General features: G+C 41.5%; 1 long non-coding RNA gene across 1 annotated transcript; it reads left to right on the top strand.

Moving 5' to 3' along the window:
- Positions 1–637: 637 nt before the first annotated feature.
- Positions 638–14,379, top strand: LOC141945684 (uncharacterized). Its single transcript, XR_012629578.1, has 3 exons — positions 638–671; positions 6,079–6,164; positions 13,844–14,379. It is a non-coding gene; the product is annotated as an uncharacterized LOC141945684 (long non-coding RNA).
- Positions 14,380–15,656: the final 1,277 nt, after the last annotated feature.

Genomic DNA, 15,656 nt, shown 5'->3' on the forward strand with positions numbered 1-15,656 from the left:
TCTTGCTCAGCACCTCATTCGTGTTATCTGGGCAGCGGGGATGTTGGAGATAGCAGCATGGCAAAACAAGTGGCCCTGAAGAGAGGCAGTTTCTAATGCACACAAAGTTTTAAAGGTGAAGAATGAATCCCACAGGTGTTCCCATGGGCAGATTGCCTACCTAGAGGTGGAAAATGCTCAACTTCATAACACGCCCATGCCCGTGAGCACCACTCAGTGCACTTCACTCTGCCTCTGCTCCACGATGCGATGTCACTGCTGCGAGCTGATGAGGGCGAGGAAGAGGATGCCCCCGTCGCGTGCATTTCCCCAGCACGTTGAAAACCCCACCGAGCAGCGGCAGTTCCCTGACAAATGCACTTGGAGCGTGGTTTCTGTGGCAAGAAGCCGCAGCAATCGGCGACTGACCTCTGCCATGCAGCAAGGCGGGGGTGCTGGTAGGGGCTGGCAGTGCTGGGGGGTGAATACCCATCTCATACGTAGCATTCATACGTGTTATGCTGCTCTGTTACTTTAAGTGAACATCTCTAGTTTATAAATGCAGGAAAAATGGAGACATTTATGAAAGAAATAAAGAACTGGGAGCGGTGGGACAAAAGACTTTTCACCTTGCAAGAAAGGGATGAATATTGAAGGAGAAGAGGAGATGGATTGGGAGCTTGCTTTTGAAGGTTAGGATGGTTTTCCCTTTCCTTTTGTTTCTCCCCCATTCATTTCAATGAGAATTGCACAGAATAATAATCTACTTGTTTTGTCTGTGTGATAATTGCATTGATAATTTAGTATGATTTAAATAATCAAATTCAGAGTGTTTTGCATGTCGTTCTGAGAAAGGGTTTTCTTTAATCTCCAAAGATGCATATTCATGATGCCATTATATATATAGCTAAAGAAATTACAGTACCATTGTCTGCTTCAAACAAGCCATCCATTGCCTGCTTTTTAAAAGAAAATGAAACAGTCAAAACAAAAGATGATTGATTTGTACTTTCAAAGTTCACCTCCTCTCACTTTGGTAATGGATTTCTTTATCTATCAACAGCTATCCTTGCCATTTAACGTCCATCCAGCTCAGCCCATACTCAGGTTTAAGTGCTGTGTCAAGCAAATTCATGCCCTGATATTTTTCTGCCAACCCATGTCTTGCTCTTGCCACTGCTGCCAAACAGGTCCTCTCTGTGCTAACGGTGGGTCTTGTGCCTTGCTGGTTGGGCTGTGAGTTATCCTGACTACCGAGCTTGGGATACAGCCTGGGGCTGCCTCTGCCTCCCAGGCCGTGGGCCATGGGCATCCCAGGAGCCACCTGCACACCTTGGTATCTCCTCCATTTGTCCTCACTGCTGGGCTTCAGCTGGCAAACGCAGGAACCCGTCTTGTGGGCCACTCTTCCTTTTCTAAGCACGGTATATCCCTACTTTCTAGATTACTGTATGTGCGGTTGGAGCTACAGATATTATTAAATGAGAAAAAGTAGTGGGTGTAAAAAAGAACGCAAGAATGGCCCCACTGAAGTCTGGGGGAGTTTTTCTCAGGGTATGTATACATGACTATGTCACAAGAGACCTCGTTGTAGTGCACAAGATAATGAACCCTATAAGAAGCATCTCAGATTTTATGACAGTCTACTTTTGTATTGGATTTGAACATTTGCTAGATCAAGATTTAACTAATTTAATGTACAAGATAATGAAAATGCCCTATGAAGCAGCTTTATGGAATAGTATTTGACTGCGAAGGATAAAAAAGAAAAGTATATTCTAGAAATATGAATATTAACGTGCCACACATCAAATACTTGTAATTTGATTGAGTTTAAAATTTAATCTGTTCTATATTACCATACATTGATACTAAAATGCATTTGTTGAGAGGTAGCCATAGGATAGCAACTGACATACATGGGCAAGACAGAATTTAATAGCTGTAAAGGCTGATTTTCCTGTGCTTTGTGACACTGCTGTGGTATTGTCATTTTGAAATCCACAGCAGAGGGTGGAGAAAATTTCAAGATATGTGGAAAAATAAAATCATTTTCCATTAAAACTGGCTGATACTTGAGTATGAAAATATTATATTGAAATCAGTTGAACCAGCCACTGTCTAAGGTGTTGTGTTTAAGAAAAGATAGAAGAATCTAGCTGAGAAAACCAAATGTAAGAGATGGGGGAATCATTCAATGCAAATTCCTTAGTTAACTATTTTTGATTCTTTTGTTCATGAATTGTCTTGAAATAGTTCATGAATTTTCTCAATTATACGTGCTTTAGTCACTACACCAGTTTTGTAGATAGCTGTACACGCTGTGAAAGATGTTTGCTGTCTCGTGGCTCTGTCATGCTGTTGGTGGCTATTTTTCTTTCCATCTATTGGAGAAATGCAAAATTTAGTCTTTCTGCATGAACAATTTTACATACACTTTCAAAATGTATTCACCATTATTGTTATTTAATGTTTGCATATATCATAGCTCATGGGAATTGGATTAGAATTCAGATAAAAGAAACAGAATTAAAACATGTTTTCACAAGAATGGATAATTTATGCCTTGATAGAAACCTGTGCAGTATAACTGAAATAACAACAGGAAGGGAGTGCATAAATTATTTATTCTCCACGTACATATCGATATTTTTTTATATCTGTTATTGAGCTGAGCATGGAAAAGCTTTTTCTAGTTTCTTGCCTTTGTACATAATTCCTTTTCAAACTGGAACCAGGATTTTTCCAGTTGGGATAGTTTGTAACAGCAGGGACTGCTGAAATATGGTCAATCTCACTTGTGCCTTTCTCTCTCTTTTTTTTTTCCTTTCTTTCTTTTTTCCTTTTTTTTTTTTTTTTTTTTTTTTTCTGTCAGAGCTTTAGTAGAAAAGGAGAACACAAAATTTATTGTACAGAGCAAAGGCTCACTTGTACCTCTGGCCAAGCAGTCTATTGTCATCATAGTAGATTTATAGTTAAACTGATGTTTAATCCCTGGAGAATTTAGTCTGTTTGCTGTGAAGTCTGAGCTAATGTAGAGCAATTCCTAAGTGAGAATTCAGGGAGGGTTCTTTTTAACTTTATTTTTATTCTTTATGGAGAAATATTCCTAAAAAATGTTAGTGGTTGAAATTAAAAGAATTAGATTTTTTTCTTCCATTTTATCTGAGGCAATCAGTTACTTAATTACTGAACACAGCTTTTACCAGTAGCTGTGTTGAGGTACAATGTTTCCATTTTTTTCAGCCACAGCCATCAAAGACTTCTAGTTCACTCATTTAATAAACAAAAGAGTCCTCCAATGGGTAAATACCTTGCAGTGTTTAGGTTAAATCTTTGTATATATTTAAAAGTATTGAGAGTAAGTTTAAATATTTTTAAAAGGCAAAATGTTTAAAAGGCACAGTTAGTCAAGCTATGGCATCCACTAATATGACTAAACCAGATTTTTTAAAAAAAATCACCCCAGTCTACTATAACACACCTTTTAAGTAATATTGCGTATTGGTTCCTCAGATCTGTCATTTTGTCCACCAGTTCTGTCCCGTGAGCTAAATTTTGCCTGGTTCAGGAGAAGCATTGGAGTAAATTAGAATTAATACATTCATTTTTAACATATTGACTATGTTTAAGAGCATGAGGGCTGAGCTGGGAGCACTGAGTGTGTGAGAGAGGCAGATCTCCTGAGCAGGAGGAGAATCCTGCATTGAATCCGTGCTTTGCAACAGATCTAATAGCAGAAATCAGAGAGGGACCTGGGGGTGTTGGTCAACAGCCGGGTGAACAGGAGCCAGCAGTGTGCCCAGGTGGCCAAGAAGGCCAATGGCATCCTGGCTTGTATCAGCACTAACGTGGCCAGCAGGGACAGGGAAGGGATCTTACCCCTGGACTCGGCACTGGTGAGGCCGCCCCTCGATGAGTGGGTTCAGTTTTGGGCCCCTCACTCCAAAAAGGCCATTGAATGACTCGAGCGTGTCCAGAGAAGGGCAACGGAGCTGGTGCAGGGTCTGGAGCACAGGTCTGATGGGGAGCGGCTGAGGGAACTGGGGGGGTTTAGTCTGGAGAAGAGGAGGCTGAGGGGAGACCTCATCACCCTCCACAACTCCCTGAAAGGAGGGTGCAGAGAGGGGGGATGAGTCTCTTGAGCCAAGGAACAAGTGCCAGGACAAGAGGGAATGGCCTCAAGCTGCGCCAGGGCAGGGTCAGACTGGCTCTTAGGAAGTATTTCTTTGCAGAAGGGGTTGTTGGGCGTTGGAATGGGCTGCCCAGGGCAGGGGGGGAGTCCCCATCCCTGGAGGGGTTGAAGAGTCAGGTTGACCCAGCACTGAGGGATCTGGTGGAGTTGGGAACGGTCAGTGTGAGGTTCATGGTTGGACTGGAGGAGCTTCAAGGGCTTTTCCAGCCTAGATCATTCTGTGATTCTGTGAAATCCAGCCAGATCTCACCTTCCTGTGAACAGCAGAAATGCTTGTACATGGGCTGGGATGTTTTCTTCTTTGAATTTTGTTGTATAAACATCTGATGGTCCTAAGGAGTTACTGACTTTATCCTCACCTCTAACTAGGCAAAATGCCTGAACACTACAAAACACTTGAAATAACAGCAATAATAATGCACAAGTAATCTGTAACTCATACATTGACATTTAGCCATTACTATTTCTTTCTTGTTCCCTCCAGTTGAACATTTTGCACTTCCACTCACACATTTAGAAAAGGAAAAAGGCATTTGATTGTTAGGAAACCTCCACACAAGCACCAGTCCACACGTGTTCAGGTTAGTGTGATGATCCCAATATTTACTGCTTACACTCTGCCCCCAGACAACCCTTTCTGCACACTCTTTAGTTTGGTGCTTTATTGCTCTTAAAAGTCCTGCCTTGCTTGGACAATGTCCTCCAGCGCTTTATCAAAAATCTCTCTTCCCATTTTTTCTTGTTGTTCATCACAAAGTCTTTTAAATTTAATTTTATATGTAAAAAATACAAACTGCTGCATGGATCTTTGAGTACTGCCCTTACCATGGGTATCAGCCATGTTTCGCTGCTGGCCAGGCTACTGTTGTCTTGTGATTTCCCAAGCAGTATAGCTCATAATTCATCATTTTTACATGTAAATGTCAACAGCCCTCTTATCGCAGGGAGGAGAGCACAGGGGGGAGTTGGCAACCAACTGGCTGATGCATGGAAAGGCAGGGAAAACTCCTCCAACAAGACAGGCCCTAGGAAAGGGAAAATAGACTTTGTAGAAAAGGAAACATCAGCATTAGTTTTGCCTGTGTATTTTATAGCCAGTTCATTTACAATTACACAAGCAGCAGTGCTTTATGTTTGAAAAGAAAGATTCAGTGAAAATAGTGAACGCTTTTACTGCATTTTTGAGCTTATGGCATTGACAAGAATAAGATGCAAGTAACCAGCTCTAGTTTTACAAAATTCAGTTCCCACATGTTGTTGTTTGCTCCCAACATTCCAAAGTTGAAGGAGCGGCACCATTGTCTGCATCGTGCCGGTCACCATTTTCCCTCCACGCCAATACGTGCAGTGTTGATGTGGGTTGACACAAGCTCTGGTTTTCATGAATTGCTTCATGTATGAATTACTTACTAATGTTAATGGTTGGACTAGATGATCTTCAAGGTCTTTTCCAACCTTGATGACTCTGTGATTCTGTGATACTTCTTCCTGAAGCTCTGCTTCCAGACAGAATGATCCACTGGGATATTGTTTCTAGGTTTAACAAAAAAGTCCCCACAACCCCAGCTAAAGAGATGGGATTAATTATTTCTTTATATTAACTTGTGAGATTGATAAGCTTCACTTTGTGAAGCATCTAACAATTTTTTCCCTGCACAGAAAAAGAGTCAAAAATCTAGTAGACCCAACTGTAGTACCTATTACATGAGAAGCCACCAGCCCCTTCCAGTGGGGAATGAGAAGCTGCAGAAAGTTTAAATATGGAAAGATCATCACACCATATACAGGGAGTAAAGCTAAAAGCTTTCTTTTAAGTAGATGTCCTTACCTAAAGAACAGAATAAATAAATATAGTCAAGAGCATGCTGAACTGGCATTTTCATAGAAATGTTACTCTTTTGCAGGCTGACATCTAACTACTGCTTGAGATACGGCATTAAGGGGACATTCCCAGCACGCTAACATGCCACAGAGATGGAGATATGAACTGGTAGGTTTTATTTGGAAAAATACGTATTTTGAAGCTGTGTTCTAAGGCACAAATCTGGTTCATTTCTGTCCAGCCCCTGCAGAAGGGCATTCTGCTACCTCCACCCCAGGGCAGCGGGGTGGGAAGAGCCTTTTGGGACCATTCCCCAGAGCACTCCAGCTCCTCAACCCTGCCTGGGATGCTTTCATAAGGATAAAACACGGGCCAGTGATGTGCTAACAGGCTGTTAGAGCAATTGGCAGATTTTCAGGAGTGTTTGTGGGCACATCTGAGATGTGAAATTGCAGGTGAAGACTCCCAAAACCCACTCCTTCCACTACAGACTTAAACAGAAGAAAAGCTGCATTGATCCCTGTCACTTCAGGGGAAAAACAATTCATTTCCAGAAATTTTTCTTTTTATCATAGCCACTGAGCCTCATTCTCTAACCAAGTTCAGTGAAGCTTAAAGAAGTTCAGCTCCATTCTTTGCTTAAAAATACACTGGTAAAATGGGAGATTGTAAAGAGAAATCCTTACAGTGCCAGTAAATGGAGTAAAAGGTTGATGTGCTGAAATCTGTCAATAATATCATAGATTGATATTTTTTTCTCCTGTTGTCCTGATGTCAAGGTAAATATTAATTATGTTTAATTAATTAATTATGGATTCAGGACTGAATGCTTTCATACAAGAAATTACCATCGAGTGAGGAGCTTTTTTTCTGGCACAGCACTGCTTTCTAAAGCTCCAAAGGCAGGCTGCACAGCTGAGGGCACTGTGAGAGGGTGTCATTTCTCATCAGTTATATTTGCATCACCGAACCCTCGTTTACCTGCGCTCCTCTGGTGATTGATTGTAGTGGTGGCTGTAGATGAAGGAAATGGCTATAGCTGACACTGTCCATCACCAGATATTAAACTGCACTGCCTGGAAATGTTGTGAGTCAGGACTTCAGTTTCTTAAGTACCAAAATTAATGATTCTTTTTCTTGGTGGATGAGAGCTCTGAGTCTAATTAATTTCCTGTCACACCGAGCAGCACTTGCAGAAGAGGAAATAGTGGGGAAAAGCAGATGAAGCTCAGGTAAAAGATGAATTAATTAAAAGCTCAATTTGCTGTGGCCATATTTCTCTCTTCTCTTCAGATTTCCTGTTTACCTCATTTGTAGCAAGTAAAGCCAAGTCTGCCATTGTATTAATTTAGAATAAAAAACTGTGTAAAACCAGATTGCTATGAGAAAATACTCGTTTTCAAGGTAATACCGGGAAAGTACACATCTTTAACCTATCATAATTGCAAACCGAAGAGCTGAGAACAGTGCATTAGGCAACCAATTACCTGAAACAGTCTTCAGAGTGATGACTGTTTTCCCGATAGTGCTGCAAGACTCTTCTATTTTTAAGACAGCAAGTGTGCTGGACAGTTATGAGAAATTAAAAGATGTTGGACTTGCTTAGACATTGAAACTTTACTAGTTTTGCTCCAGCCTGGATACATCCAACTTGGATGCAGCCTTCTTTCCTGGGTGGGGGACATGGGGTCTACCAGATGCCATGTCCTTCTGGAAACAGCTGGTCATCGCCTTGGTCAGAGTCTTCGTCCTCATGTTGTCCTTGACATTGAGCTCCACTGCTGCTTTTCATGGAAGCCATGCAATTAGGACTGACTCTCTGGTTTCAGCTCTACTTCATGACATCTGCCACCCCCAGTAACTCAAACAGACAGAAATATTTGGGCAGTTCAGACAGCTAAAACCTGTGGTTCACCCAGTGTGTGCATTTGAAATGGGGGGAAGGGAAAAAGATTAATATGTTAGGCAACTTAAGATGGATATTTGGAGAGAAAAGTAATGGTGATGCTTGGCTGAGACTCAAGCTAGCTGACTGTGCTTTTATACAATGTGAAAAACTCAAACGGTGGGTAAATTCCTCATTCTGAGGTGTTTGCTATTCCCTTGAAGAGCACCTTGCCCCAAATACCCTGGCAGGCTTAAAACATGATACGTCTTCTCAACGTATTGCAGGAGAAAGTCTCTCCTTGGGAATATTAGTGACTTTATAACTGGAGAAAATAAATTCAGCTTTCCCTAAGTAATGCAGCTTATAGTGTGAATCTAATTTTAGATTCCCTCTGTCACCTCTAAATCTTTGCTCTGCGTCTTTCCCAACTTGATAGAAGGGCATATTTAATTATCAAGAGTCACATTTGTATGGACACATCTTTTATCAACAAAGCGCATGTCTTTTGATTTTTGTAATTGTTGAAATCCCATTATTTCTCATCTTTGAGTAACTGAACACATAAACTACATCTGCAGTACGCATTTGAAGCTGGTGATCTAAAGCAGGCACAAGGAGGTAGCCGCCTTTGCAAGGAGGGGTGTGTGTAGAGATAGCTTTCCTTCCAACTTTCATTTCCAGCTCCTAAAATATTAGGCAAATTCTTGCCCCCATCACGCCTGTGAGTTATGAATCTTCATTGATATCTGTGTGTTTCCCCTTGGGAATCTGTTGGATCTGCTGCTCTCTTTGTCTGCCTCAGAGTTCTTGCTGGGGTGTGTTCCTCACCCACATGATGCAAGGCTCTTGTTATCTCTTCTGGGGGACACTCCAATTTTTGCATCTTAGAGGGCTCAAAGTACAGATCCTGTTGTACTCAAACTCTCGTTATCATCAACAGGGAACATGCCACAAACACGGGGCGAAGTGTTTGTGCAGTTAGTGCCTAGCCCATACCCCAACACTGTAAAATTGCACCCCGCATAAGCACACAGTGATGCAATTTTCTGTTGGGTTCGTCTTTGAACAAAGTCTGAATCAGCTTCTCCAAGAAAAATGAGATGTGAGTGAGAATTTGTTCTTTGCTGCATTTCTTCAGTCATCAGACTTGAGATGTGAACTGCTCCCATTTTGGTTTTTTTTCATTTGTGATTTGTAATAGAGAAAATGCTTTGGAAATCCACTTGTTCTTTTCAAGCACTAAAAATGAGACACTTCCCAAAGACCACAGCACGGTTTTTACAGCAGCAGATTGCTCCTGCCTAATCTAGTGACCACTTCACACTGTGTAAAGAAACAGTGAATAAACAAGATACAAAGCATTTGATACAGCTCTTTAGATGGCCAAAAACCTCCCACAAAACATTGCTGGGAAGGAATTAAACAGGACGGAGGCAGGAGTTACAGTACTTTGATACCTGCCATGGCAGAGAGCAGAGGGAGGAGCAGATGGCCACCTGCCAGCGTGGCAGGAGCTCGGCAGAGGATGCCAGGATGTGAAGTTTTATCCAATGTACCCTTAAATATTGGGGGAGGCATAAAGAACGAGGTGACCAAGTGTGCCCGTGGCAAGTTATTTCAGTTAGGTTGAGTGGGAAGACTGGGGGGAACTTCCGAAGGATTTAATAAAGGTAGGAGGGAGAACAGCAGTGCGGCAGAGGAAATGCTCTGCTGACAAATGCACAACAGTGCACATTAGGAGGAAAATATGAACTACTGCACACTGGTGAGTTCTAAATTAACTTTAAAAGTCATGACAAAGAGTTGGGTATCAGTGTGAAGAGTTAATAAAAATATCTGCTGAGTAGGCAGCAGCTTGCGAAAAAAAGACGAGGAAAATGTTCAGATGTTTAAAGACTTGGAACAGAAGATGCAGCTGAAATATGATGATGCCACCATACACATAAGTAGTATTGCCTTGGTTCCAATGCAGGGGCCCTGCTCTGGTGTACAGTGTGGTGGGAGAGGACAAGCCTCTTAGAGCAGCTAAAGCTGCAGAAGGAGCTGCCTGAACCTCTACTGAAAAGGCTGTGAGAAGCCTCAGTTCAACCCTCAGTCCCCCCACTTCAACCCACTCTGTGTCATCTCCAGAGCCAGAGCAAACTTGTCATGGTGGAGGCTACATTAAATTTGAAGTAATTTCTACTAGCACACAATAATGCAGTCATCTTTCTAATCTTTACATGGAAAGTTTTTGCACTTTAACTCTTATTGTGTCTTTCTAAAGTGCAAATTTGTTTTGAAAATTATCCAGATAACATTAGGAAAATAATTTAAAAAGAGCCATAAAGTCACAGGTCATGGCACCTCTGGACATTTAGTCCAAAGTCCTGCTCGCTGCTGGGCCTATGTTAGGTCATACTGCTCAGTGCCTTGTTCAGTCAAGTTTTGATTATCCTGCAGACACTGTGTGCCAAAAATTTCTGCCTCAGATTCATTACTGTTCCATTAAAAAGCTGGTCTCCAGTCCATAAATTTATTTTATTCCAACTGGTACATGAAAAGTCATAAACCAATTTATGAGCTGAAAAATGCTCATCTTACTGCCAGAGCAATTTGACATATGCCAACTTTAATTCTGGCTTTCCTAAAGCCTCTGTGCAGTTTTGTGGAGGAAGGCGAGCTGCGATACAGCTTCAGCGGCTGTTCTGACAAACGAATCCTCATCACAAATAGAAGAGGATGTCTGATATATTCATTGAATTATAATATTACAGACAAGTATTTAAAGGCTCTTCTGCTATCAGTGTACATACTTAAGCAGTATCTGCTCAGAGAGAGGGAGAGAAGTTGGTGTGGGTGGTATGATGGAGCTCTTAAGCTCACATCCTTTCATCACACCTGCGGCACCTGCCCTGCAAAGTGAACCCTTGTCTTTGCGTCCCCTCAGATTAGAGGAGCAATGAGGCGTTCGAGCTGCTAATGATCTTAGGGGAAATGATCAGATCAAGAAGTTTCTGCCATCTGCCCATTCGGCCAACTCAAGGTCTGCCTTTGGGTGATCTCCCTGTAGCAGTTTTGGCTCTCCTCCTAATGGCAGCGGCCTCGTTAGGACTCTGACGTCTTCTCGGCCATGCAGACTCTGCTGTGCTGACTCACGCTCTGCCACAGCCAGTTTAACATCTTGTTCAACATCTAATGCAGCACCATGTGCTTCAGGAGGCCCAAAAAGCAGAAGAAAGGTTTGGATGTGAGATCACCTGCTCCCAATTATGGTCTCCTTCTAATCTCTCTTAACTAGTGAATGATTTATGCTCAGTTTATGCCTTCTGCAAGGGCACGGGCTGCTGTGGCACTGAACCACCTATTAGCCTTTGATGTGGTCCAGTCCCTCTCCAAACTCTGCTCCACCCTCAACCTCTGCCATGCTCAGTTCCTTCTCTCTGAAAACATTTAGGGTTTTCCAGCTACAGGACTGAAACTTCCTTTGCCCCAGAATCCGCCCCCAGGCCTCCGGGCACCCCCAGCCACCACACTGTGCTGCAGTCTCTGAGCCATCAGAATCTCCATCCTTTGCTGATTTCCTTGATGTTTTTCAACCCTGCCAGTCAGTTTGATCTCTTTTCCTCCTTAAACAGCCTGCACTTAACATTCAGCTTAATTTCACCCCTGTCCATTCCAGGGCTTTGCCCTCTGGTCATTAAGATTTTATTCTGTTTCTTCTATTTTGGTACTATCCAGTCTCTCTGTGCACAAATTTTAAGAAAGCTCAGGCAGGGTCATCACCTTTGAGCGCTGTATGGTAATGCTGATAACCTGCCGGCACTAACGCAGAGGTCTGTGCCGTCTGCAGCACTTCCCATCACACCTGAAGTCCTCTTCTGCATATCTTTGCTTCATTTCCATCATTGCACTAAATAAAATATAAAAGGATAAGCAAGGAAAACAGAAAAAGCAGACTTGGAGAGACCATTTATTGAAGGATGATGAACCAAAGCTTCAAAAGCCACTTAGTGAGTTGAAAAACCTCATGGTGCAGCTTGAGCATTTCAATGGGGACTGCAGCATCCTGATCATGGCCTCTGGTTTCTGGTCTCATGGGCTGAAAATCTCTAGACTTGTTTAAAAAGCCTTGATCTGTGGGCAAAGTTTGGTTAACCAATACTTGTGAGTATCAAACTTCACATACCCACCACAACGCAAAGGGATTATTTGTACCTACTCCATCACCTCATGTAAGAAATCTCAATATGGAGCTGAAGGAACTCTCCTTCACTTTGAGCTGAGCAAAGCAAGGTTCTGTGCTATTTGGATATAATTTTCTTGTTGTTGTTGCTGTAATAAACGGGTAAAAACCAGGGAAAACCACCATACCTCATACTATAATTTTCTATCTATATGATTCTATCATTTCTGTACTTGCTCGTTGCATGTACCTAATTTGTCTTTATTACCATCAGCAAAGCAAAGCTAATATTTAGATTTCTAGCAATGCATACAAGAGACAAAAAATAAATGTATTTTTGTGACTCATAAATAAGCCTTTTTTGTACTCAGTGCAACAAAGACATCAGCACTCTTATCGGTAACATACACATTGTAGACTGTTAATAACATTGCCAATCATCAATAACAGCGCTATAGCATAGCGCCTTGAAAAATATGCTGAAAAAAATTTAACAAATTAAATTACTTGCAACCCACAGTTAATGCTGCAGAGTGCATGAGTATTCTTTGTTTATGTCACATCCTATCTTAGGGAATAAATACGGGGGTTTTTAAGGTACTTCAGCACTTGGCTTTTGTTCATTTCTGTTGGAATCAGGAGCCTAAATTCCTTAAGGGCTTCAGTTTACTTCCTTATTTATTATTATCAAATATAATTCAGTAATCTGCAAAAAGATTCTAAAATTCTCACAATAAATTTCAGGTTGTTTTGGGGGGAGTCTTTCTTCTTCAGAGCAGAGCTACGTTTTGCTGCATTCCGCTGTAAATTTTACTGCAGTGTGGGGAATGCTTTGTAGCACGCAACCGCGATTCAAGTATTTTACACTGATCTTTCAACAAATTTCACTCTAAGAGACCAAATTACTGCCAGGTTGTTTTGCTAGTTGGCTGGTTATAAATGCTCAGGCAACAGAGCATGGCCCTGGTCCCAGAGCCAGCTCCCACCTCGGTTCTGTTTACAGTGTATGGAGAGGAGAGACACAGAAGTCTCATGGACTTATGGGTTATCTCCTCAAATTAATAAATGTGTTTACGGCCACTGTGTCAGCCCACGGAATGAGTGCACACAATTTCTGCATCACCTGTTGCATAATTTATGAAGCAAAACCAGAAGACGGGCAGCTGTGCCAGTCGAGGTGGGGACGAGCAGTGCTTTGGCTCTGGTGGGTCACTGCTCCACGTCCCGGCACGGCTGATGGCACTGCTCACCCCTCCTACCCACACCCCTTCTGAGCCTATGCAGAAGGAAGAGAAGCATGGCATGACATGCCATTATGTTACAGGACATGAAATAAATGCCAACTAAGAGAGACAACATACAAACCAGTTGGAAGAAGGTCCCTTCCAGGACACCCACCAACAGAAAGTTTACAACCCACCTCAAGGCACCAGAGACAGAAAAGTTTCCTTCAGGGTAGTGACAGGTAATATCTGCAATAAATTGGGCTGTGGTGAGATTACAAAGAAGAAATGTCCTTACCGGTCTTTCTCTGCCCCAGAGAAGAAGATCCAGAATCTTCCAAGAGTTATGGTCCTGCTCCACACCTTTTCCAACTTTACTTCTCCCATTACAAAATACTCGTGTAACACTGGAAAGATAACTGAAAACACCTAAACATATTACTCCTTCACTGTTCAGACTAATCAAGCCTGGCACGTTACTTGAGAAAAATATTGGTTAAGTCTAGTAATAAATGTGATAAAAGATTTTAGCTGTATAGTCTTAAACTGGGTTTTATCTCCATTTCATCAGGCTGAAGTGGCTATTTGTATGGGAAATGTCTATGGAGATCCGGTCGTGTCTCTGAAAAGCTGCTGACTAAATGGATGACTTTCCCCCCTCTGACTGCGCAGACACGGGCGGTAAGGCACGAGGGAGATCTTGGCTATCTGATGTCACTAAATAACTCATTATTTTTCTTTCTTCTTAAAGAAATGAGGGTTTTAGCTGATTTAAGTGACACTGTAATACTCAGAGAAGTTTCTGGGTGTAGTGCTTGCTCCTGCCCCCTTTGAAATCAATGGACCGTGTTTTGATCTAGAATAAAAGTCTGTCCAGGGTGAGAATTATCGCAGACCTCAAACGTAGAGTTGTAGTTGAGTTTCATGAAACATGTGAGGATGGGACAGCCTGTGTCCTGTACTACCAGTGTAACTGTCTTCTAAATGTCATATTTAAACTGAAATATGCCTTTCTTGCTCATTGTACCAAATGCTTTCATACTGGTGAGATGTCTAAAAGGAGAAACGTCAGTTTGCACTATATTTGAAAATCTCTAAAATATGCATTTTATTAATTTTAACTTTTCTCTCCTTTTATTATACCACAAAGAAAAGGAGACATCTGCTACACAATTTCTTTATTTTAATAACCTATGCAAACTTCAATTAGTGTACAACTAACAAGACTTGACAGTTTTACTAATATTAGAAGATGGGATTGAAGCAGTAAGTAAAGCAGGAACAATTCACAGAGATATTCTGTAGATCTTTGAAATATATACTTGAAATATGTTCTTGAAAATATGACCACAGTTTTAAAAATATGCCCATCACGTTCTTGGTAAAAGATATGAAGTTATCATTCTCTTGTCAGCAATTAGTCAGCCACCTCCAATAACTAGCTAGAAAAGACACTGAAAAAGTGAATTCAGAGCATGCAGATGACACACAGAAGCTACAAAACATTCACAGTTGTGTAAAGTTCAGGAGTGAAACATTTATTATTGAAAAACTTTTATTACTGTGCAACTGGAAGGTTAAGCACATAAGATCGTGTAGCGATTCTGCAGTTATGACACAGCACATCACCAGAGTTTGTCATTATTGAGACAGTTCCTCTTTGTCACTGCTAGCGAGAGACATTGGGATATTCATCTACAGCAAAGAATCTGGGTTATTAAAAGCCAACATGAAACTTCAGAAATGTACTTTCTTCATTATTTTGGCAATAACAGTTTAAAGCACTTCCTAACAAACTCATAAATGTGCAGTGCTATATTATACACAAATGGTATTTTAGCACTCTGAAATGCCTCGGCACTGCGTTCCCAAGAAGTTTTCTCTGGCGGGCGGGAAGACTGCCAACTTCTTCACAGAGTGGCAAAGTGTGGGTTAGACAAGTTGTGTTAGACTCCATTTGCCGTAATTGCAGGGGTAATTGAGAATAAAGACTAAAGAGATAGGTCAAATCTCCTTTTCCAAGTAATTATGCATGATTCATATGGAGGATGTAATAGAGAGATATAAGTGTATGCAGATTTTGGAAGTGATTTCCTAGAGAAAATTATTATAAGGTTAACAATAGCTTAGCATCCTAAAATTAGAAATTATTTTAAACTCAACGTATTTGGGGACTAATCTATCACATAGGAAAATATACCCATCTCGTTAGAAGCAATTTAGGACCAGAAAGCATTTTTGATTACTGTAAATGCCTCTAAAAGAAAAACATCTTATAGCTGATGTACATGACAGCCGTGTACACACGGCTTGATGCACAGCCCGGCTTGGCAGAGCGGCAAGACGGAGTCAGCACTTCCCACCGCTCACAGGCACCACTCCTG

The sequence above is a fragment of the Strix uralensis genome, chromosome 7 (genome assembly GCF_047716275.1).
Source record: "Strix uralensis isolate ZFMK-TIS-50842 chromosome 7, bStrUra1, whole genome shotgun sequence".
In the NCBI taxonomy this organism is placed as follows: Eukaryota; Metazoa; Chordata; class Aves; order Strigiformes; family Strigidae; genus Strix; species Strix uralensis.